At 41.3% G+C, this 25,986-nt stretch overlaps 1 protein-coding gene across 1 annotated transcript in view; it reads right to left on the reverse strand.

Moving 5' to 3' along the window:
* NKD1 (NKD inhibitor of WNT signaling pathway 1) overlaps positions 1-25,986 on the reverse strand; it is a 103,079-nt gene that overhangs the window by 54,672 nt on the left and 22,421 nt on the right. The window lies entirely within an intron of this gene.

Below are 25,986 nucleotides of genomic sequence, written 5' to 3' on the forward strand. Positions count from 1 at the left end.
CCTGGGTGGACTGTGGGACTGTATGGGAAATCTAGGGGCTGAGAGAGCCAGTGAACGTGGAGATAGTCAAGGAGGATTAGACAGAGATGCTAAGGGGTGCTGTGTTAAGGAAACAAGGAACGGGAAGTGTGGTGATCAATAGTGCATGTAGCAATCTGAAGAACTAGAACTATCCAGTAAACTTTTGGTTGTTGAAATGAACCGAGTATGCCTTAATCTATAGGTGATGGCTCCTGAAGATGGAGGCCTGGAGACTGTGAAAGTTTGCAGCCTACAAGTGAGTGTGATCCACCCCACACACAACAGCCCATTGGGACTTGGACACAATTTTCCTGTAGTGTCGGGGCGTTATGGAGCAGCAGCTCGGTAATGGTTACCACCTGCGGTCATTTTACATTGGTATCTTCAGTCTATCAATATCTCTCCATTTGAAGAGCATCTGTCACCACAACATAACTGTTCAAACCAAGAACAGCATCTTATAGGGGCTACAGCCATAATAAAACATGTATCTTTAGAGTCCAAATCCGTTATGTTTGTTAGAAATTGCTCCCAATTCAAGTATGTTAGTGAGACGCTTGGCGCACCCTTGGCGTGGCCGTGCAGATCAGTGCTCTTTCCCACTCACTAATTTTGGATCTTTCCGCCCTCGTTTTAATAATTGGAGGAAATTGGAGATAGATGGAAACCAATTTCTGGCACATAAAGCAATGAATTTGGACAGTAAAAGCATGATTTTTATCCATCTCTTCGACAAAGCGATGTGTTTGGTTTGAACGGTCATTTTATGCCGACTGACTCCCTTTAAAAATATGTTCACATTGGAGTTTCCGTATAATATTAATTCCAAGAAAGGATGTTATATTGAACAGAAATGATATATAGTTTAAAATCTCTAAAAGCACCACATATCTATGGCACACGAAAACAGGAAAATTTCCCCTCAAAGACTGAAGATTTCAGGAAATATGCACTAAATGGGCTCTTTCGAACAAGAAGAAAGTAATCCTGGACATATGGATTTTTTACGCTCATATGCAGCGTAGCATAAACCTGGTTTCTATTACCATGCGCAGTTAATATAAAAATCTGTTACGCCTTCTTTTAACCCCTTTATGTTTAGGAAAACGAATCCTCCAGAATTGCCGCTCTGTCTCATCAGCCGCCCCACTCGCTCCATACATTCTGCATTATATATTTGAACAGGAATTAGCATTCTTTACATTCTTTCTCTATATTTTTATCTCTTCTGATACTGGAGGGACTCTCTGTTTTCGGCTCTCCCCCCCTCGCTCCGCTGCTCAGTCTTGAAGTCCAAACTCATAACACACTTCCTGACTCTAAAAGAATTTCTTAATTGGTTTAGAAGGAGGTGTAGGGGGAGGGATGCTGAAATTCAGCAGATGCAGCAACCAGTGGAAGCCAAAACGTACTTACAATTTCAAAGAGAATTTTTTATTTTTTTTTAAAGTTTGAAATATTTAATAAAGTAAACCGCATCTAAATAGGTGAAATCCACAGAGAAACCCAAATGCAATTATCTATATAAATCCATGCAGATTTACTGCAGATTATACTACTATCTTTCTGAGTATAAAATATGCAAGATACAATGCAGGGCACACACATTCAATTAAATAGAGTCTCCAACTTGAATCCACTTTATCAATTAGCTTTATCAATTATCACTTTATTAGGGCCAATTAGGTAATATGTAATAACATTTGGAGCGCCCCACAGGACCTTTGGTTACTCGGTATCGGGCCAGTTAGGTTCTTTAAAGGGGATGTGTCATGGTGGCAGTGACCCGGTCCGTGGCCCTGGGCGTCCAGTAAAGATTGATGTTCAATGAGGGGGAAGATGATAGGAAAATTATAGGAAAAGGGGAATTGTGACGCCACCCATGGCATTCGGCAATAATAGCCGATGCTGTACTACAGATCCTCTGGGACTGTGTCAGGGCAGCAGAGATCGTGAAGCTCTCCACGGGTAGAGCTGTGTCCCAGGGCAGTTGAGCCGGTGATGCTGAATGCGGTGTAAAGCAGGCGAGATGCTAATAACATGAAGGACACAGTTGGGTGCAGTTTCTGGGGTTTTACTCACAATTCTTGTGCACACGATGACACGCTTGGCACTGTGTCCTCCGGGGGAGGGGACCAGCAAACTCTCAGGTAGATTAGTGACACCTTTTTAGGACTCCTCTTTATGATCTCCTCCTTTCTTGGCACTCTCTGCGCTATTCTCCACCTCTTTCTCTCCTGCCCTGCGCCTTCACAAGCAGTGTCTCGAATCCAGCAGCCTCGGACTTTGCTGAGCGACGTGGGTCAGGCCCCGGGGTCCTTTATCTCTACGGCTGCTTTTTTGAGGAATGCTTGTGGATTTGGCTGTCTCACTACAGTCACTACAGCCTCTGGCTTACTAGTCGAGCCTTGTTCAGTATTCTTTACTAGACTTAGGGGCCGGCTCCCTTACTGCGACCGGGTCCTTCCTTTCCAGGATACGGGCCCCACGGTTGGCTTTTGCACTATCCGTACCCCTAGGACCCCTTCTATTCTCTTAGGCGCTTTCTTCTTATTCAGGGTGCCTCTCTGACCCTTACTCTCCCCACGTTTGTCCTGCTCTTCCCCTGTCCTGTCACCAACTGACTCGATCTTTCCAAAATGATCTCTTTACCTCTCACTAACTCCTCCCACTAACTGTCACCTCACTGATTGGATGTCCTCAATCACTCCACTTTCTAAGCTCCTCCCCTTCTACCTACCTTCCCCACTATCTCCCCAACACCCTTTCCTAGCCAGCCTGGGATGAGGCCATCCTCCTGAAGGGTACACCCAGATGCCCTGACTAAACTAGCGTGTGTAAGGGTGCGAGTGTTAGGAGTCCTGAGTAGTGCTCCCTTCTTACCTGAGGGTGGGATACCACACCTCTGGATGAGGTGCAGTACCTCTGTGGCGACTGGACCCTCAGGGGCACCACACATTGTGTCACGGGGCTCAACAGGATCTCATGCAGCATTGCCGAAATTTGACAACCAAGAGTTTACAGGCTATATCGCTTGTAAATAGCCTTTATCGCCCGATTCATCAATTGTGGTTTTTTAAAGTCACTTTTCTATTTTATCTTGTGGTGTTACCATTAGTTGTATTTTTGGCAACACAGAAAAAATATCGCTCATCTGATTCAAGAATTTATTGCAAAGTCAAAGATGGACTTTCTTCCTTTCTATAACTGTGTTTCCAAATGTTTTCCAAAAGGCACAAAAATTGCACCAAAATTTTGGCATATTCAGAAATATACCAGGGGTAGACTGGAGGGAAGTTGCCCCAAATTTTGTGACTTTTTAAAAAGTCGCAATTGATGAATCAGACAAAAACATCTGTATTTGTTAGCCTGCATCCTCAAAGCGGAAATAAAAAAAACAGCCGAGAACATGTAAAATAGACTTAAAAAAGACATAGAATAACGAATTGGGTGCAAACAAAAATAAGGTGCAAAACACACAAAACTAGACAAAAACAGGTGCAAAGGAAATGATGAATTGGGGCCTTAGGCCACGTGCACACTTTAAGTACTTGGTGAGTATTTTACTTCTGTATTTGTAAGCCAAAACCAGGAGTGGAACAGTCAGAAGAAAAGTATAATAGAAACACGTCACCACTTCTCCATTTTTTTCCCCACTTCTGGTTTTGGCTTTCACATACTAAGGTAAAAACTCACCAAATACTCACCGTGTGCACGTGGACTTAGTATTTTTCACTTGTACAGCTAAACATGCATTTGAAAACTGTGCCAAATCGAGATACCATTGAATGGGGATTAAGAAATGTCATCCGCACATTGTAGAGAAACCCAACAGTTCAAAACGAATTGCGCTGTAGACTGACTATGGATTTCACCCTTGGCAATGCAAAGTGCAAAGAAGATCAGTTCCACTTTTTTGAGATTGTTTTGAAGGAGTTTTTATTTTCCTGAAGCTGTTTTGAAGAGTTCTAGACATGTTTTTTTTGCTTACTTTTAGTTGGACAATGCCTAGTTTGGTGAGGTTTCCTTCAAGATTCACTTAAGAATTGACACGCACTTTCCTTCTCCCACAGGAGTTTTTCAAAACTTCTTTAAGGAAGTAGATTTGCCATAGAAATGGATTGGAATAGTTTTCCAAGAAAATTTGAAGCAGTTTTTGAGAACGATTTTGGAGAGTTTCTCCTAAAAAAAACTTAGTGCCAACATAGTCTGAGGGTATTGTAAGTGCACACAACACCTTTTTCAAGCAGATTCAACCTGGAAAATGCCTGAAAAAGTACTAAAAGATGACAAAAAGAACATATGCACAGCAATGTGAAAAATCTGTTTGAACTTCTTTTAACTCCAAAGGCGCAAAGGGATTAAAAGAAGTAACCAAACCATTCTTTAGGCGGCTTCTTCTTGGAAGCTGCCCATAGTGGCCAAGTCACTGCAGAAGGCCTCAGGAAACATGGCGAAAAAGGAAAACCCTTTTTTTTTTTTTTTTTTTACAGAAAAAGAGACGTTAACAACCGCCTGCGGTGTTTTTACTGAAGTACAGGTATCTTTTCATACATCTTTTTGGATGTGTTTTACGGAAGCGTGGATGCTGGAGTTTTTTTTTAACATTTTATATATTAATTGTGAGTATCTTCCTACTGGAAGATGCCACAAGAATTTACTGGTGACTTCTTTTAACAACTTTCATGGTTTTTGTGTTTTTAAAACACAGGAAAAAATGACGTGTGCACATACCCTAAGCGTGGCATTTTGGCAAGGGGTAGAGTGCAGAGAATCCACGGCAGAAGTTGCATGTGGGTTCGGATGAGGACCTGCCATGATCTCCCCCTATACATGGCAGTGTCGTATGATGCATGGAATACTCTGCATGTTACTACACCCAAAAAAGATTCCTCTAAGCATTCAGAAAACTTCTTTTCCATTTATTCTTTTAATACATATTTATTTACGGTAGAATAGTTACCAAAAATTTCTGCGACTGAAAATCTTTTCCATGCATATCAATGAGGTTATATATTAAAAGAAACAATCTCACAGATTAAAGATTTTTTTCAGTCTAGTTACCAATTAATGTGTAACTAATTACATTCTTAAACACAGATCATCTGCCTTGGATTGATGTCTTTTCAACCATCTGCAGAAATCGCATTAAAAAGTCAGGTGTGAAATCTCTATGTTCGTTAATCTGCACAACCTTCGCCATTAAAACAAACATTAAAGGGACCACAGACCCTTTAAACTCTCAAGTGATTGTGAAAATAAATCAATGGGAACTCATAACATAACACTTCAATGGGTTTGCGCAGAAAGCCAGCTTTTGTTTTTTTTTTCCCTTTCAGTCAAATGAAGTGACTCCTAGGGATTTTATTTGTAACAGGATTGCTTTTATTCACCGTAGGAAGTCTTAGCACAAATCTGTTCGGTACATACACTTATTCAGCTGGGGTAAAATACTGGAGCAGCTCGCCTGCATACATTCCAAGATGACAGCGAGATAACTGCGTCTGGCTCCACTTTCGGACAGAGGGAGTTTCCCCTTATAAGTTGCCTTTATGGGTTGAAGATAATAATAATAAGTGCTTTTGAAAAATGTATGTGACACATAACAGTGGAAATACAAAGTCTGACTTTTTTTGGTCCAGGTTTAGTTAAGCCCTATTTGAGCACATTACACAAGAGATTCCCAATGTTTTCCAGGTTTTAAAACAAGTTATAGAAATCTTATTACATCAAGTGTCAGTAAGATAACACTCCACATACAGGTTTAAGGCTAGGGTCTCACAACAGTATGTTATTTCATCGCAGAGAATCAGGCCAATTATGCTAAGCACAGTGATCAGACTCGGATCAGAGTTTCTCCATCTTCTCCATTCTGTTGGTCTGTGAAAATCAGACTGCACTCATGTGTCATCCTTGTGCAGTCCAATGTTTTCCACGGCCGAGTCTGAATCGACAATCGTATTCAAATCTGGAATGCGGCAATTTTATCCTCGGACTGGCTCAGTCCAACTATAATACTTGTCATGTGCAAGGCCCCATAAAATTACACTAGTCTGAGAGTAATCCAATGTTTTGTCGGATCACACTGGGCCTGAATATTCAGTCGTGCACAAGCCCTACAGGGGCTGTCCGATGAAAATAAATTTCTCAGGATAGGTGATAACTTACTGATCAGAGGGAGGCCAACCTCTGTGTCCAACTTTGAACTTCAGAGCAAGGAATGTCTATACTTCGATGAGGCTCTTTTATCCTAGCTATAATACAGAGTGGCAAGTCCGAAGCCCAGCCGCTGCTCTATTCATTCTCTAAGGGATTACTGGAAAAGGCAGAACATAGTGCCCTGCAGCTCCATGAGAAATAAATGGAGTGAAGGTTGAGCACACAAGCAACAGATGCATTTTGATGGGAATAAATGTACCCCATTCTGCCAATCCATATGTGTCCAATTGGTCAGATCCCCACTGATATACCTTCCTCTCTCCTGCAACAGGCATAGACAGAAGTATAAAGTTATTCTTCTTCCTTATGTCTTTGCCGCAATGTGGCATGTTGAGACCAAAAGGATGAGACCACACATGGCAGTTGGCTGCATTGTGGCTAAAACTCTTCCATCGCAATTACCAATTTCCACAGGACTTTGTTTCCTACTCGTGTGCCCATGGTCTGACAAGTGACAAGCCATAAGCAAATGTTTGCTGAGGGCACGTCAACATGAAATGATAAAAAAGATTCAACTCAAAGGCCTCCCGATGGTGGTTATTCCTTTTTTTGAATTGATGTATTTATAATCCCTCCTTGAGATATGGGCAAACCGTGGTAAAAAAACTAAATCGGAAATTGACAGAGTGTGGGTTTAAAAATTTGCAACACAGATAAATTTATGTGTGGAATAATCCTACAGCATGTGGATGAGATTTGTTCAAATCTCATCCACATGGCTGGTACTGTCATTTTATTCCAAATGAATGTAGTCTTGAAGTCTTCATTATTCATAGCATGACATAAACGAAAATGGTAAAATACTGAAGCTGAAAGTGTTCTTTTAACAATATTAACAGTGAGGCCCTAGTGTGGATGTCAACTGTGGGGTACTAGTGTGAGTCTCAATTGTGAGTCCTAGAGCTAGTAGCAACTGTGGGGTCCTATTACATGTCTCAACTCTGAGATCGCTGGGCAAATATTAACTGTGGATCCTAGAATGAGTGGAAACTGTGTGGTCCTAGTGCAAGTCTTAAACTGTGGGTGCTAGTGTGAGTCTCATCTGTGGAGTTCTAGTGTGAGTGTCAGCTGTGGGTCGTAGTGCAGGTCCGAAACTGTGGCTTCCTAATGCAAGATTCAACTGTAGTTCCTAGTGTGAGTTGCAACAATGGAGTCCAAGTGCAAATCTCAATTATGAGGCCCTAGAGAAATTCTCAACTGTAGGACCCTAGAGAGAAAGAGTCTCAACTGTGGGACTCCAGAGAAAGTCTCAACCGTGAAACCCTGGAGAGAGTATCAACAGTGAGGTCCTTGAGCATGTGTCAACTATAGAGTCCTAAAGTGAGTGATAACTGTGGGGCCCTAGAGTGAATGTCAATTGTGGGACCCTAAGAACAGTCTTAACTGTGGGGCCCTTGAGCATGTGTCAACTATGGGGTCCTAGAGCAAGTGACAACTGTGGCACCCTAGGGTGAATGTCAACCGTGGGACCCGAGAGTGAGTCAAAACTGTGAGATCCTAGAGCGAGAGTCAACTGTTGTGCACTAGAGTGAGTCCCAGCTGTGGGATCCTACAGCAAGTGTTAACAGTTGGGTCCTAGAATGAGTGTCAATGGTGGGATAGATACTATTGCGAGTGGCAACTGTACGGGTAATAGAGCAAACCTCAGCTGTGGAGTTCAAGTGAGAGTCCGAATTGTGGAGTCCTAGTGTGAGTTTCAAAAGTGGGAACTTAGAGCAAGTGTGAACTCTGGCATCCTATAGAGATTGTCAATGTTGGAATGGATTCTAGAGCAAGTGGCAATTGTGTGATTCTACAGCGAGTGGTAACTGTGGTGTCCTAGAGCGAGTCCCAACTGTGGATCCTTGTGCATGCCTCAACTGTGGGGCACTAGAGAGAGTCTCAAATGGTGGTTATATTTTTGCTCCAGATTGAAACTCAATAGGTTATTGATATCTTCATAAATGGGTTTTATAGGATAGAGCTTGTAAATACAAACGATTTTGCAAATAACTGAGTATTAACATTTTCAGATGTTCTTTAGATATTACCTTTCATTTGTTGGGAGCCCTGTTGCCTTGGAGACAGACCACTGCTGCTAGACAGCAGAACCTGGACCATGCTTACAAGCTTTTTTCTATTGAGCTTGTAAGCTCTGTTTTGAAGCTGGCTAGTATGGCAGGAGTTCACAGTAACCTCCTAAGCCTGGCCAGTTTCAGCGCAGTGCTTATACACTAAAATATTGGTCTCCTAAGCAACGAGAGGTAAACAAAAGTGTTAAAATCTCAAGAAGGGCTGCAAATTTTAGTAAAAAGTAAATTCCAAAAGTGAACTATCCGAACATATCCATCTATGAAGATGGGAATAACAATTTAACAACTCCAATTAGAAGGGTAAATGGGTATTAATAAAGTATAAACTGCAGCATAATTCCTGTGGCTTTTCATAAAGCTTAAAGACTGCTTATACTATCCAAGAGAAACTACAAAGAACAATGGCAGAGTTGAGCAATGTACCAATTTTTGGTCACCCTTACTTTATAAGTTAGCTTTCCAAGAGCGCTGCTATTTACTATTCATTTGCACAAGGAAAGACTTGAAGCAATGGGATGAAACTGAATGGGAGGAGACACAGATTAGATATTAGAAAAAAACTTTTTGACAGTGAGGGTGATCAATGAGTGGAATAGGCTGCGAGTTCTCCTTCAATGGAAGTCTTCAAACAGAGGCTGGACAGACATCTGTCTGGGATGATTTAGTGAATCCTACGTTGAGCAGGGGGTTGGACCAGATGACCCAGGAGGTCTGTTCCAACGCTACGATTCTTTGACTACCATGAAATAAACTAGAAATTCCTGTACAGAGGCCAAAGTGATGAAAGCACATGTTGGATGCTCCAGGTCATTTGGTCTTCTTTTTGTGTTGTTAAAATGTTATGGTTGTGCCAAAATCTCATTATAAAAACGAGAAATGTACCTTTAAATACAAAAAATTTATAATATCCCCTTCTTCAATGTCTCAGTGTTCCACACTCCTGAGTCCTCCCACCCTCTCCTTGTCCTGTCCTCCTCCATACTGGCATCTGGGTTTGTAATCAGCAGGGCAGCAGTTAGCCAGGCAGATGAAAGAAAGAATTGTCTCAGCTTCCAAGCTTCCTGGATAGACCACTTCACTGATCAAAGGAAGAAGGCACTGCTGTTTGCTTTGTGTTTCCCTTAATAAAGCCCCATTAAGTGATCCCCACACATCTTATAAACACAACTTCAATTCAGCATCTACACAAAGAAGTTTTCACAGTTTTGTCACTGTCTCCTTAAGTCTACAAGCTAAACCTCACTTATCACCCATGTCTTGCCAAATGAACAATACCAATTATACGGTTTATGACAAGCCACCTGCCCTGACATACTGATCTGTTAATTAAGTAATAATAATCTGCACAACTCAATTGAAAAACAAATTCATTTTGAGTCGAAAAATAAAAATCACAAAACTAAAATAATGTGGTTACGTAAGTGTGAACACCCTCTTATAATTAGGGATGTGGATGTGCTCAGAATTAACGGATTACATTTACACTCATGTTACATTTAAATTGATTCTGATTAACCTCATAAAAAGTTTAGCTGTTCTAGTAGGATTTTCATTACATCTTCTCAGTTGCATTTTACAACAAAAGTCACAGTCTGTAAACAGCTTAAAACACAGCAAAGGATTCTCATGGTTGAAAGTTATCAATCAGCAGAAGGGTACAAAAAAATGTCCAACTCATTCGATATACCATGGAACAATGTGAAGATAGTCATCAAAAAGTGACTTAAATTTGACACAACACTGACATTACCTAGTACTGGATGTTCCTCCAAAATTGCTGAGTAGACAACAAGAAAATTGGTCTGGGAATCCGCCAAGAGCCATACAGAAACATTAAAGGAGTTGCACGAATTCCCAGAAAGTAGTGGTTGTGTACAGCGTGTCACAACAGTCTCCTGTATTCTTCATATGTCTGGCCTGTGGTGTAGGGTGACAGGTAGAAGCCTTTTCTTACAAAGAAAAACATTCAAGTCATAATTTGGCAAAACCTACACTGTCTGCCAAAAGAATGGGTTTAAAATGTGTTATGATCTGATGTGACCAAGTTGTCATATTTTGGCTATAATTCTACAAGGTATGTTTGGTGCAAAGACAACACTGAGCCTCTCCAAAAGAACACTATACCCAGAGTGAAGCATGGTGGAAGCAGCATTATGCTTCGTGATGTTATTTGGCAGCAGGAACTGAGGTTTTAGTCAAGGTGAAGTGAACTATGAACAGTTCAAATATCAGTCAATTTTATAGCAAAACGTTCAAGCCTGTGCTAAAAATCCGAAGATGAAGGGGAATGTCACTTTTCAGCACAACAGTGACCCAAAGCAAACCTCCAAATCAACCAAAGAATGGCTTCGCTACAAAAAGGTTAAAGTTTTGGAATGGCCCAGCCAGATTTCAGACCTGAATCCAATTGAAAATCTGTGGGTGACCTGAAGAGGTGCTGTTTATATGTGATGCTCTCACAATTTGACAGATTTGGAGTCCTACTTCAAGAAAGAGTGGGCAAAGATTGCCATGCTGATAGACTCCTCGATTGAAAGACTGAATGCAGTCATAAGTTTTAAAATGGTACTTCAATCAATAATTAGTTTTAGGAGTATGCGTATTTATAAAAGTTTTAGTTTTTTATTTTTTTATTCGAAAAGATTTCATTTTGTTTTTCAGTTGAATTGTACAGATTATGGGTAACATTAAAGGCCCCGTCACACTAAGCGACTTACCAGCGATCCCGACACCGATATCAAGGTGTCAGGATCGCTAGTAAGTCGCTATGTGATCGCTGGTGAGCTGTCACACAGACAGCTTCACCAGCGATCAGCACAGCGATGCCGAGCGCCCGGCATCGCTGGCCATCCCTGTAAAAAATAGAATCAAAATAAAAAATATAGTTATTCTCACCTTCCGACGTCCCGTTCAGCCATCCTGCCTCTCTCCACGCTCCGGTCCCAGTGATCCTTTGCGAGAATGACCGCGAGATGTCACGGTCTCGAGGGATAACAAAGTCTCGCGGTCATTCGTGCAAAGTATCACTGGGACCGGAGTGTGGAGAGAGGCGGGATGGCTGAACGGGACGTCGGAAGGTGAGAATAACTATATTTTTTATTTCTTTTATTATTTTTTACACCTGATCGCTGGTCTCCCGCCTGTCACACACAGCAATGCGTGCTGGCCAGCGGGAGACCAGCGACCAAAGAAATGTCCAGAGGTTTCTTCCAGCGATCAGCGATACCGGCAGGGGGGCCGCTCGCTGATCGCTGTCACACACAGCGATCTCGCTGGTGAGATCGCCGTTACGTCACAAAAGTTGTGACTCAGCAGCGATCTCGCTACCGAGATCGCTTAGTGTGACGGGGCCTTTAAGGTGGAAAAAGTTCTGAAATGATTCTTCTAGGTATGATTTTTTAACATGACAAAATCCTGGCACTTTACCGGGGTGTGTAGACTCTTTATGTCCACTGTATATAGTCAAATACACGTTGCAAAAATTAAAATTCTGCTTCTCGAAAATATAAGACATTAAAAGCTCATCAAAACTCTACTCTTGGCACGCCGTTGTCTTTTTATGATACAATTGTAATTGTCATCCACAGTATAGCATCTCCGCAGCTACCGCTTTTGTCAACCTGTCGAATAAACTGCTTAGCTGATAAGAAATATAGCCTCAATGAATTTACATAATGGAATAATTATAGTCATAAATAAAAGACGATGCACATATTTAATCAGATGAGAAATTAATCATTCTAGCAAAACAATTCAATTAGCTTCATATGTCAGAGCTGAAAAAAACCCACTAAAAAGCACAAAAGAGAAAAAAGAGCTGATGACATATTGATAAAGCACTAATCTCTATATCTGGGTGTCAGTAACGGGGACATGGTATGAAGATCTAACTCCGCATACCAGCTATCCGCAAACACAACGACAGATCTCATTGATCCGTGGCCAACAATTACTGGCCGACGTCCCAGAGCCTATTTCAGTATCAGACTCTGGACTGCAATCAAGACTCTACAAATGTGTGTTCACTGTCCAATTCGTGTGAGGCCATGATAGTGTGGCAGGTGTGTGTCTGTGGGACAGCTAATAACCTCACATTGTGCTCCTCTGTCAAAATGTTTTGCTGCCAGCAGACATAGTGTTTGTGCAAACAATGAGTATCGTATGGTGTGTTTAGAAGGAGGTGGAGAGGATGTCTTTATGACATTTCTGCTGTTATCTCCATAATCCTCCAAGAAAGTCTTTCATCTCATTTTCTATACTAAAGTCGTCACACAGGGAGTGAGATTTTATAAATTCCTAACACCTCCCCTGCTAGGATGAAAGGTCACCACTGATCCCATAACCCTAGGATGCAAAAGTGCCTAGATTGCAATTTCAGCGCTTGTGGGACAATTCGATGATTGTAGGTCGTCAACTAGTTCTTCTAAAGACTTTCATGGACACAAATACATTTTACCAAAGAAAGTGCCAATTTTTGCTACGTTTCTGAGTTTAAAACATGTATGCAAAGATCTTTTGATAATAGAATTTACAGTTTAGTGTTTCCCCATTAAGTGCTCGTTTACATTGGATGACCTGAAACGTTAAACCCCCGTCTTACATAGCGAGATTGCTAGCGAGATCGCTGTTGCGTCACAGATTTTGTGCCGCAACAGCACTCTCGCTACGTGTGACACATAGCGGCGATCGGGCCCCTGCTGCAATGTTGCTGATCATGCTCGAATGTCCTGGGCCATTTTTTTACCGCTGATGTCCCGCTGGCCAGCATGCATCGCTGTGTTTGACAGGGACAACGATGAACGACCTCAATACTACAGGTCTGAGAGACAGGGTCCCAACGACCATCGTATCGTTCCGTATCGTTGCTGCGTCGCTGTTGAGATCTGACTGTTTGACATCTCACCAGCGACCTTGTAGCGACGCACCAGCAATCCCTACCAGGTCGCATCGTTGTCGAGATCGCTGCTGCATCGCCAAGTGTGACGGTACCCTTATGATCGGCTACAAGTTTCCTGACATATGGTAGATTAGTGCTTGCTATGCACACAGAACAATCAGTAATAGATAATACCGTGCACATATACTATCACCGCTCTCGGCAGCACATGTTGTGTTTACAAAGGGTGAGTGCTGCCCAGAACAATGATTTTTTAAGCAAGCTTAAAGAGGTTGTCCACTACTTTAACACTGAAGACTGAATCCATAGTTTAGTTCATCGATGTAGGATTGGTGGGGGTGCCACATACGGCACCCCTATCGATCAGCAGTTCCCGGATTTGGCAGAAGCCAAACTGCTCAGTTACAGAGCTGGATAGCTCTCTCAACAGAATAGTACCTACAGCCGAGTACTGTACATTGGCACCCAATTGATTTGAATAGGGGGCTGATCTGCAGTACCCGGCCCCAGCCATCTTACGGCAGCCATCTTACCCAGCACTTTTGGCAGCCAATGACACTGGAAACAGATGATTGGCAAGAGTACTGGGTGTCACACCCCAACCCCAGGATAGGTCGGTCATCAATGTTAAAGTAAAGGACAACTTCTGCAAAGATCGTTTCAATGGATGAATGAGTGTTTTTTGCTTGTTCGTAGGGTGATTGGCAAATTGTTTTGCACTGTATGATTATGAAAAGTTTTCTTAGGAATACTAATAATTAATTATACAGCGTAAAGGCACCTTAAGAGATTTTTGTTACCGTAATTACCATAGTACAACTGAGGTGATATCAACTAGTAGCGACCAAGGAACAAATTTAACAACGTTTAATACATTTTATTACTTTGAAGGTCATTACAAAAGGCATGCAAATGATTTCCTCTAATCAGTAGAGCTAATAGTTGGTAAATTATGTTGACATTTACCATACTTTTTTACATAGACAATAAGGGTCTTGGATTCTTGAGGTCTCCATAGGCAAAAAAGGGCAAAAATAGCCAAAATGGCTGGTCATTTCAGGCATATCAGATTGTCAATAGGGCTAAACATAATCAAAAATCTAATGTCTGCATCTGTCTTCTAAAGGAAACCAATCATCTGTCCAAACTGTGGGCAGCATGAATCAGAGCCTGACTGCGTGCTTGCAGCTAGGTATATTTTTCCCTGAATGGCTCCCGCTTTTCGAAGAAAATATACTTAAAAAATCTGGCTAGGGAGCGTAGCTGGAGACGAGTCTAGTCTGGTGCCGGCGCCCATGTCTGACTTTTCCCAGAGCTGCTCTAGGTGATTGGCATTTATTTCACTAGGTGAGAGACCTGTCACTTGCAGCAGCATTGGGAGATGCTGGCCGGGGGTGGTGCTGGACTAGTCTGGCCTCCGGCTATGTTACCTGGCCGGATCTTCGAAGTATATTTTCTCTATAATGGCTTCAACAGTGCAGCCAGGCATTTTTTGCACGGTTTGCTGGGTTTGTGCAACCATGTTATCTTAGTCTGGCGATATAAACTTCTCAAAATAATGAAAAGTACTTAGAAGTGAAACAACAGATCACATCTGCTATATCAGAATGTGAAACAATTACAAATACCAAAAGTAAATTCCGCAGTTCGCTAAGAGCACACATTGTAATGATTGATGACCGAATTCTGCAAAAGGCTGCTGGCATACACAGACACATCTGATGGCAATGTGGACTTTTGCAATAGAGCTGCACGAGAGGCTTCCAAAATCGGAGAGTTGTTTATTTCAGCCGGAACAGAGAAGATGATTGCAATACCAAGCATTTTACTTCTATAAACTTTCCCTGAGCAGAGAGGTGGAAATTGTCCAATAAATGGATTAAATCGCACTTTTAAGAAATCCCATTGCCATCAGGAACCGCCACACAACACTCAGCGGTCCTGCGTCAAGGTTTAATATGACCAGTGACCACCAATCCTTAAACAAAATATATAAGTAAAAGAATGACATCACACCCATGTGCATGACCTTAAAAAGTCTTTGCAAAAGCATCTTTGCATCGGGTGAATAGATTTATAAATATGTGACAGTCATAAAGGTTTGGCAAAAGATGGCTGTCAATCAAACTTTTTCATCTCTTTAGAACATCCCATGTACATTTGCAATCAGGGATATCAGTGATGAGAGGGAGACATTCAGTCAGAACAAAGGACCAGGCTTGTTAAAATTCAACATGGCCAATACTCATTGAGTCAGGAGGTTCATAAGGTGGGGAAAATAAGTATTTGATACATTGCCGATTTTGCAAGTTTTCCCACCTACAAAGAATGGAGAGGTCTGTTATTTTCATGGTAGGTACAGTTCAACTGTGAGAGATAGAATCTAAAAGTAAAATAAAAAAAAAAATCACAGTGTATGATCTTCTCCAGGTCTTTCAACTTTCGGGGCTGTCACTTGGCTACAGTTTTAGCGCCCACCAAAGATTTTCTATTTGGTTCAGCTCTGGAGAATGGCTAGACCACTCCAGGACCTTGAAATGCTTCTTACAGAGCCACTCTTTAGTTGCCCTGGCTTTGTGTTTTGGGACATTGTTATGCTGGAAGACCTAGCCACGACCATAAAATAAAAAGCTAAAATTTACTTACTCTTCCTGGACCGACTGCAGTGGTGACATCATGTTGATAGCGCTGCAACCAATCACTGAGCTCAGCAGCTCATTCCTCTACATCAGCTGAGCCATTGGGGTCAGAAATTGGCTGCCGTGCTGTCGATCTCATGTCACCGCTTCATTTGAGTATCCCAGCATGTACTGGGGTGCTTAAACAAATAGTCATAAAAAGGAAGTATAATAAAAGTAAAAAAGCAGTTATATAGGGTAGTCAGCTGATGTAGAGGAATGAGCTGCTGAGCTCAGTGATTGGTTGCAGCGCTATCAACATGATGTCACCACTGCAGTCGGTCCAGGAAAAGTAAATTTTAGCTTTTTATTTTATATATTAAAGACCAATGGCCTAAATAGTTGAAATGGGACAACCCCTTTAAGTGAAAACAACCAAATGGGCAGAGTTCAAGCACCCATCAAACTCACTAATGTGAAGCGTTCAGTAATGTTGGACAGACTACGGTAGTTACTAGGATTGCACTGCCTAACAACAAATTTCAAATTTCTCAGGACTTTATCAAAGAGTTCAAAATGGCAGTATATGGAATACAAAGTTAAGTTTGGCATTGTTGAAACTGACAATAATCTAAAAAAATAGCTGAAGTCTCTGGTTTTGAGTTGAAGCTATAGTGTAAAATAGAACAGCTGGAGAAAAACTGAGAAGCAACTTTTCTGCAATAAAGTTGGACGGAAGTGAAAATCTTAGCGTTCTCTTTCTGTCACATTCCACAAAGTCATAAGGGGCTCCACAGAAGACACATTCCCATCATATTAATTCCAGATTCACTTCTAATCAATTAAATAAGGATTGCAAACACTACGAGGAGTTTATTTCAAGGACATCACAAAAACACTATATCAATACTGTAGACATGATGGCTTATTAAAACCTAGGTTCAATGTAAGCCAGATGTGTTCTGGCCACATGGTGACAACATGATCCTGGGGATATGTCAAAAAGTTGTGCTGAAAGTTGGGGCATATGTAGGTGCTGAAAGTGATATTTTCAATTTTGTAATTGGTATTATAATAGGCTTCACACAAGAAGGTGATGGGGTAACAAAGAAGTTGGCCAATATAGTGAATACAACTGTTTCTGGAGCTTCTCTGAAGTGGAGATTTCTAAGATAAGGAAGTGATCATAGGGGCAGACATTCATCTGCATGTCCTTTCACTCCTTTCCTAAGAAGAACAATACAGGCTGCCTCTCTGGGGCCCTAAACAGCCATTGATAGCACATCTTTCAGATTTTGGTGCCCTTGTCAGTAGATTGAGCTGATACTTTCTCATACACCTTCTGACTTTCCCCACACGTCTTGAGATTAAATGGTTCTCCTTGTGAAGATCCATCTGACATAGAACATCACAAGCACCATGGAAAAAGATATGAAGAAAAACTCTACTCCAATAAAAAACTGCCTCTACAGTAATATCTATAATATCAAGGCAGTATTTTGGAGGAATGACGCATACACAAGACCATTGGCTCTGTTGATCATATCCGTGTAGTCGTTGCACAGAGAGAAATAAATCAGGTCCTACTCTAATTACCATCAGCACTTTTTTATGTCGTGACTAAGGGTCTCGTTACACGTTTCAATGTCCCAGCGATCCCACCAACAATCCGACATGGATTGGATCGCTGGGACATAGTTAGCTGATCGCTGGTGAGCTGTCACATAGACAGACCTACTACCGATCAGGACCAGCGAGCAAGCTGGTATCCAGGGTAAACAGCGGGTAACTAAGAGCCATGCGGCTTTTAGTTACCTGCTGTGCACACTGGTATCTAGGGTAACCAGCGGGTATCTAAGAGCCGCGCAGCTCTTAGTTACCCGCTGTGCACGCTGGTATCCAGGGTAAACAGCGGGTATCTAAGAGCGCGTGGCTGTTAGTTACCCGCTGTGCATGCTGGTATCCAGGGTAAACAGCGGGTATCTAAGATCGCGCGGCTCTTAGTTACCTGCTGTTTGCCCTAGATACCAGCTCCCAGCGTCGCTGATCGCTGGTCTCTCGCTGTCACAGGCAGCGATGTGTGCTGCCCAGCGGGAGACCAACAACAGAAATATGGCCCAGAGCATTAAGCAATGATTAACGATCAGCCATCTGATCGTTGCTACATGTCACACGCAACAATGTCGTTTCGAACTGATGATGTTGCAACGATATCGTTCACAATATCGTTGTGTGTAACGGCCCCCTTAATTTGATGGATCACATTTACATGTTAAAAAGTTGAACTGTCTTATTGGTTTTTTTTTAAGTTGATGTTGAGTATTGTTAGATTGTTCATGCAGAATGATAGATCGGCACCCTGTAAGGGGAACCCAGAATAGGCCACAGATTATGGCCCAGATCAATCAGTGATTATTCATGGCATTGTTATCCAAGAAGTCAACCATCACAGACAAATCATTCGTTACAAGATCCCTAGCATTTAGCCAGCTTAAAGGGGTTGTCCACTATTTTGACAACGCCTTCTTAAATGCCCAAGTAAAATAAGAAATGTTTAGAGTCACCTCTCGCAACGGCGCCGTTCTAGTGATGTCAGCTCTCGTGTGACATTATCTCATGTGAGCGCTGTAGCTAATCAGCCACAGTTCTCACACTTTAAGATGTTTGAAATCCTCCAATAGAAGTGAGAGCACAGCAGCCTGGTAGCAACCACTGATTGGCTGTAGGTGTTCGCATGATATAACAATGTTATCCTAGCGCCGGACACCCTGCTGATATTACTGTAACGGCACCAGTGTAAGAGCTGAGTATAAGCTTTTCTTATTTTACTCAGAGCACTTGGGGATTTAAGAAAGGCTTGACCAAGCAGTGGGACAAACCCTTTAAGCCACAACCATACACCTCTAGCAGTAGTTAATTTCCAATAGGAACAAAAAATCAGACATGTTGACATCAACATGCCCAATCATTTTAGCTCCCTACATCTGTCATCAGGGATGATCATTGAGATACCCTCATAAACATGAAAGAGTCAACATACCCTGCCAAAATCGTCATGCTTGGCCAACTTTCCTCCTCTAGTGTGCATAGTATCCCTTGTTCTTGTCAAAGTGGGACACTACGTTTTGTAAGATGTCTTCGATTTGGACGTTTAGGAAGAGTGAATTGGTTATACTTTATATAAGACTGACATAAGGTGTCAATCATTGGCATACAGCACGGGAAAAGTGTAGAGGTCCAAATCTCCAGACCTTAGCCTAGGCCTGAGAATCTCTAAGTCACAGCAAGACCTAATGAATAGATGACGTGCCCTGCCATTGCTAGTTTTCTTTATATGAAATTTGATTAGTAATTATAAGCATTATACCACATCTGTGCTATCTGGATCCTGTTACTAAAAGTGTCTGACACCATCCGATCAAAGTTAACTAGGACAAGCATTACATCTGTTCCAGTAGATCAAGTGCACAATGAGCTTTTTTTCCCTAATGTATATTAAAATTGCACATTCCACAGTGGCCGAGGGACTGCACATGGCTACAAAACCAGAGATGTCATACAAACAGGAAATGTGCTTTTCTTTGAACTTCTCCTACTGAAGAGGCCTGGGGCAGTGAATTGAGAACAGCTGCTCTTTCAGCTCTGCTCAGTTCACCACACAAGTCATGCCCTCTTGAAACGTCCTTCCCCTCCCAATCCTCATCACCTCTGATGAAACACAATTCCGTGTGAATTTTGGCAGGTGAGGAAGTCCTGCAGAGCCACTCAGTCTATCAATATTAAAAAGGTTGCTCTGCTTACTAACAGGATGATTTATGATAATGTGGGTTGGTTATTTTGTGTGCAATATGTACAGTTATTTCCTCACTTTTCCTAAAATTCAGGGAAATTCATAGCAGTAGCTTAAATGACCGTCGGAAGAATTACGGCAGCTTAGGCCTCTAATGTAAAGGTCTACTCATAAGAAGTATCTCTTTAGTTGTCTTCAGGAGTGCATCGCTCACCGGCATTGTTGGACTGGCCATCTGGCAATTCTGGCAAAAACCAGAAGGGCCTATCTGGTTATGGGACGCCTTGTCTGCTGTGTTAGCAGAATCGGTGTTCTCAAGACACTCATACTGTTAAGAGTTGTGATGGAGCAGAAAGTCACTGACTCTGTCATTTTTACCCCAGCAGGCCACGGGTATCATTAGAAATATTGGTCTTGTAGTAAATTTTCCTATCCTCCATCCAGGGTAATATTAGTAATATATCCTATCTGGTGCTTGGGGATGGGGACAACATGGGCCTGTGTGATTTCAAATGCCAGGACTGAATTTCAGCCTCAGTCCGTACCTGCTCCCCGGCCTCCAGTTTTTCTGCTTGAATGGGGGAATGGTACTCCTGATTGACTGTTCTGTTTGGCTGCACTTCTGGTCTGAACTGACTGCTATCCAAAGCGTTGTCCTTCAGCATCAGGAGCACACAGGGGCATTGTGGCTGGCTGGATCCATAATACTACTACTGTGGTTACCCAAAAATAAGACCTACCCCAAAAATAAGCCCTAGCATGAATTTACAGGAATGTTGGGAGTATGATTGATGTACAAGCTCTACTCCAAAATAAGCACTAATAGCAGTCAGGGCTGGCATTAGGAGGGGAAGACTAACTGGGCAATTGAGGGTACCCACTCACTTAGGAGCCCTAAGTGTATCCATTCTGTGTGTAAGACTGCTTAAGGACCTTAGGTAACATCATTTTCATGTAACCATGTTGCCACCAAAGGTTCTTAAACTGTTGGAAGTCTAGAAGACCTGAAGAGGAGTCAGGGTGGTATCTACCGTATGTGCAGTGTGTGCATATACATGTGTATGTGCAGTGTGTGTTTGTGTGTATATACAGCATGTGATGACATGATTATATTTGAAATAAAGTTTTTTTTGTTCAAGGATAAATGGATAAATGTGGATTGTTCTTCATGGAAAAAAAAATAAGACATCACCTGAAAATAAGCCCTAAGCCTTCTTTCGGAGGAAGAAAAGAATATAATACATTGCCTTATTTCTGGGTAAATATACTAGCTGCATAGCAGCGCTTATAGGCTCTATAGAAAAGAGCTTGCAGGCACTGCACTCCTTTTGTTAGGAAAGTACGGTATATAAGACTTCTGTCTATTACTAACCCCATCGTCGTATTGCTATCAAAAATTGCTGAAAAGACATGAAGAAAATTTGTTCAGGAATTTCTGGCTACTGGTTGTATTCTGCATGTTACAATAATCTCCCTTATCCTTCATAGCAAGGTGGAAGTCTTTTCTTACAAAGAAAAACATCCAAGCCTGGCTGTGTTTTACCAGAACCTACACCAAGTCTGTCAAAAGCATATGGACAACATGTTATGGTCTGATGTGACTAAGGCTGAACTTATTGGTCATGATTCTAAAAGGTATGTTTGGCACCAAGCAAAAACTGTGCATCACCAAAAGAATACTATGCCCACAGTGAAGCATGGTGGAGGCAACATTTTGCTTTGGGGCTATTTTACAGAAGCTGGAATTGGAACTTTAATCAAGATGGAGGGAATTATGAAAAGTTCCAAATATCAGTCAATTTTGCAACAAAATCTTCTGGCCTTTACTATAAAGCTGAAGATAAAGATGAATTTCACCTTTCATCATGACAACGACCCTAAGCATACCTCAAAATCTACAAAAGAATGGCTTCACGAGAGGAAGATCAAGGTTTTGAAATGGTTCAGCCAAAGTCTAGACCTGATCTGTGGGTTGCTCTGAAGAAGGCTCTGTACACAGGAGGTGCCCTTCCATTCTGACAGATTTGAAGCACTAATACAAGGAAGAGTGGGCAACGACTGCCAATTCTAGATGTGTGATGCCGATATACTCCTACCCAAAAACCTGAAAGATGTCAAACATTCAAAAGGGGCTTCAACATAGAAATAATTTCACTTGGTATGATTTTTTTAGCATGACAAAAAACTCACATTATAACAGGAGTGTGCAGATATTTCATATCCACTGTAAGTATCAAGTAATAAATAGTCAATGCAAAGTTTGTTGCACACAAACAGTTAATCGGATTCTTTTATTATTAACGAAAATCTAATTTGCAGACATCAATTAGAGCCTGATGAAGCCAATATAGCAGCATCTCCCCGCATTGTCAACCGTATGCTTGGGACTAAAGCCAAAAACATGAAAAAAATGAAAGGCAAAAATCCTTCATAATTAAATCCTTTGTTGAATTGCCAATGGAAAATAAGACGATTTTAGCTTATTACAATAGCAGCATTCATTCACCGAAAAGTAGGTGTTCAAAGAAACCCACCTCCGTCTTACAAGGTTAAAAGATACAGTGTGGGTGCTTTAGAGATCTTGGTGAGTGACAGATCTGATTGCACTGACACTCGCTGTCAGAGGAAAGACTAGGCTTTTAAAGGCATGGGAAAACATATTTTTTTTTTACATGTTTCATGTTTGTTATATACCGTGAATAATTAGGTCCCTGGGATTGTGATGGTATCTGTGAACCTTATGGAGGGGATAGATGAACAGCAGATCTACAGGGTTGTAGGTATAGGTGATAGAAATAGTCACAGTAATTATTATTATTATTATTATTTTTTTACTATAGTGCCACTTATTCCATGGCGCTTTACATGTAATGACAGTTGGTGGCCATGGAAGGGAGCGTTGGATGTCCAGTTCTTTGGTTGTTGTCTAAGTGTAAATTAAGAAAACACGCTAATGTGCTTTAATTCTGAATACTGCACTGTGGAACCGAGGGGGTTAACTTATTGAGGATTTGTCACTTGCCATTAATATGTTTATATTCCTCTGTTCTGGCTTTGTCCCCCCCATGTTTCTATGACCCTCCATTTTTGAGACATGGCACATTCACGTGTGCGTAATCAGTTGGGGGCTACATATTTCTTGTCCTTGCAAAACTCATTTAAAACCTAGAGGTTCTGTTCCGTTTCGGCTCTGAAAGCTCAAAAAAATGACTCCGTTTGCACATGACTGAGTTTTGAATGAGTTTTTGGAACAGAAAATGGGCAGATACTCCAAGTTTTTGAGGAGTTGTGAGATTTGGAAGAGAATTTAGAGATTCAACTCAAGTTCCTCCTCTAAAATCTCCCCAAAAAACATTGCGTGCACGAAGCCAGTGGCTATTTTGGAGCAGATTACGTCATGGTTTGCTTCAAAAAAAGTGACAAGAACTCTTTTTGTTTCCAAAAGGCATTTTTCTAAACCCGAAGTAGGAAGGAGGGGTTAAAAGACTGAACATATGCACAGAAAAACTGTTTTACAATAGTGTATAGGAAGAATTGAAATCAATTTTTCAGGTGTTTGTTTTTTTTGAGCAGAACCACTTAAAAAAATCGTTAAGCCTTAGAGTGCCTAAAATTGTCTCCATACAAACTTTTTTTTCAAGCTATTTTCCTTTATTTTTATAAGGATTGTGTATTTTTTGAGAGGGAAAATTTTTAGTGCTGGAAATATGAATGTTGGCATTTTGACTACTCAGTGCGCGTTTTTGTAGAATTAATGCCTCTACAAAGCACCAGTCTTCAACATTGCCAGGTTCATTTTGCGCGCAAAAGGTATGTTCTGCTTGTGTGACAATTGTGTGGCACACCCTGTCTGCTGTGTGACGAGCCAAGATATTCATAGTAACAACAGAATTTAAGGAAGGAAAGGACGGGAAAAGGAAAACGTAGGCAAGCTGAAATTATATTTTACGGATAAATGAATAGTGTACGAACTGGGGAGGGACGTGGTATTCACGCCAAGCTCTCTTGTAGACCATATCATTTTGGCACAATTTTTCAGTTCACTTTTCAGTTCACAATATGCTCGCAGGAAACTATCTAATAAGCTATTATAAGGAATGCATTGGCTTATTTAACCCTGGAAACATATCAGCTATTCTAATAACTCGGTCTGGGGACCATATCTAACTTTCAGGTGGCAATCGTATCTCAGAGGCTTATGCTTGTAAGACATATTCTATAACTTGTGTCTTATGGCTTTATTATATACATATAGTAGTACTAGAAAAGATAAAGGTATGTTTCGCTTGATCCTATTACTTTCAATGAGCTGGAGGTGAATCCCGGATGCTCATCTATTTGAATCAATTTATTTTGGATCATGTTATGTGCCTTAAAAGTCCTTTTTTGGGGTCCGTATTACATCTGTAGCCTCCTGCGGTGAGAATGTTTTTAAGTGTGTATATGGGCAACGTGACTACATTTGGTAATCGTGATATCAGATGAATAGCCATAAGGATCCTATCACATCTCAAAGGAAGATACAGATCATTTAGGTACGCCATGAGGTCAGCCGCTACGATCTTTGCTCAGGAACGATTTATGGTGGTGATGCCTCAAAAGAAAAATGATCTATTACTCCTGCGTTGGTCCAATATAACTATATCCATATCGGTAATGACTATGAACTAGAAACAGAAGACATACTGTATATATTGCGACCAAACCAGCGGTTCTTGCCACAAAACCAAGATTAAAAAAGAGCTCATTCTACAGACCTCCCCAACTTTCCAAACTCTGCGTATACCTTAGTGATGTGTATGGAAATTAATTGTTCATAGGGGAATAACCAATATATCAGCACTATCATTTGGTAATGTTGTTGAAAGCATCATCTCAATATACAAATGCGAACCACATTTGGAACATGTGTATTTTAATAGATTTCAACCCTCTAAACGGCTCTGGGGTTGGACTGGTCTGGCCAGGGAGATAAACATTGCTCCACGGGGAAAAAAAACATACAAATCATCTCTCCTTGAAAGGAGGTCATCTCACTATTAAAGTAGCTACCTTAATAGTTGATTTCCAAGCCTTTAACTAGCCTTTGAATGTACCTACAGATGCCAGTCAAGATAGGCACCCATCTACAGACAACTGGGTTGCCTTGCACAAAATGACTTTGAAGGAGCTTTATGGGGGACGAACTCTCAATAAACTGTCTGTCTCTAGGGGCACATAGCGACTCACCAGCGTTCCCGACAACGATATGAACTTATCAGGATCGCTGGTGTGTCGCTACATGATCGCTGGTGAGCTGCCAAACAGGCAGCTTCACCAGCGATCAGCACCAGCGACGATGATGTCCAATGTTGTTTTTACAATGCTGGGCATTATGTTAATTTTTGTGGCACTTTTGCACTTCTTTTTCAGGTGGTTCCAGACAAAATTTGCCTGAAAATAGACATCATGTGTGTATCCCTTCATAGTGTAATGCCAAGGTTATCGACCATCGTGTGGTCTCTGGTTGGCTGTTTTATAGCTTCTGTCCCACTACTCTTCTCTTATGGGGGACAGTATGGACCAGAGGAGTAACCATGCTGTTTGTCTGAACTGTCCATCTTCAGGAGCACATCACCCCCAATAATCAGGAGGCAGAAGAACAATGTGCTTCTTAAGAAAAATCATCATAAAACCCTTTAAGTAAGACAAGCTGAGTATAGAGTCTTAATGGCAATGCTTTATAGGGAAAACATGCAAAATAGCGCTCTTCTGAAAGGAAAGAAAACTGTTTTGCTAGTTTCACCTATAGAAAATATCCAACTTAGAAGTCAACATAACACTTATACCCTTAAAGGAGTGGGTTCCATGGTGAAATCCAGCAAAAGAACTTTCCACAGGTAATTTTTTAAAAATTCACTTTGGATTTTCCATGGGCAAATTCAGTTTACATCCATAAAATATGGATAAATCCCAAGAAAGCATTGGATGTATATATGGCTTCTATTGTTCAGGGTAAACATTCAGGTATTATCAAATGTAAAAGATTGCAAAATAAGTTTGTCTTTGCGATGTCTTTGCGCACGTCTGCCAAAAACTTCTCAATCCCATCAAAATGAACTCTTAAAAGATGTTTAACAGAGCAGCCTTTGTGAGCGAGGGTTTGTCTATGTTAGAGTAGCCTGGATGTTTTTCCTATAACACAATAGACGTCAAAGGGAGAACGAAAAAAAAAACGAAGAAGTAAAGATTAGTCTTCTCACTTCCAAACAAGCAAAACAAAGAGGATCTCCATCCAGGACTCTGCATTTTTTGCCGTCTGTGTAATGAAACGGGCTCAGAAAATAAGTATTTTATATGGCTAGGATTCACGACGGAGCTCAGAAGAAT

Source organism: Dendrobates tinctorius, unplaced genomic scaffold, assembly GCF_039654945.1.
Source record: "Dendrobates tinctorius isolate UK_male_01 unplaced genomic scaffold, ASM3965494v1 ptg000047l, whole genome shotgun sequence".
In the NCBI taxonomy this organism is placed as follows: domain Eukaryota; kingdom Metazoa; phylum Chordata; class Amphibia; order Anura; family Dendrobatidae; genus Dendrobates; species Dendrobates tinctorius.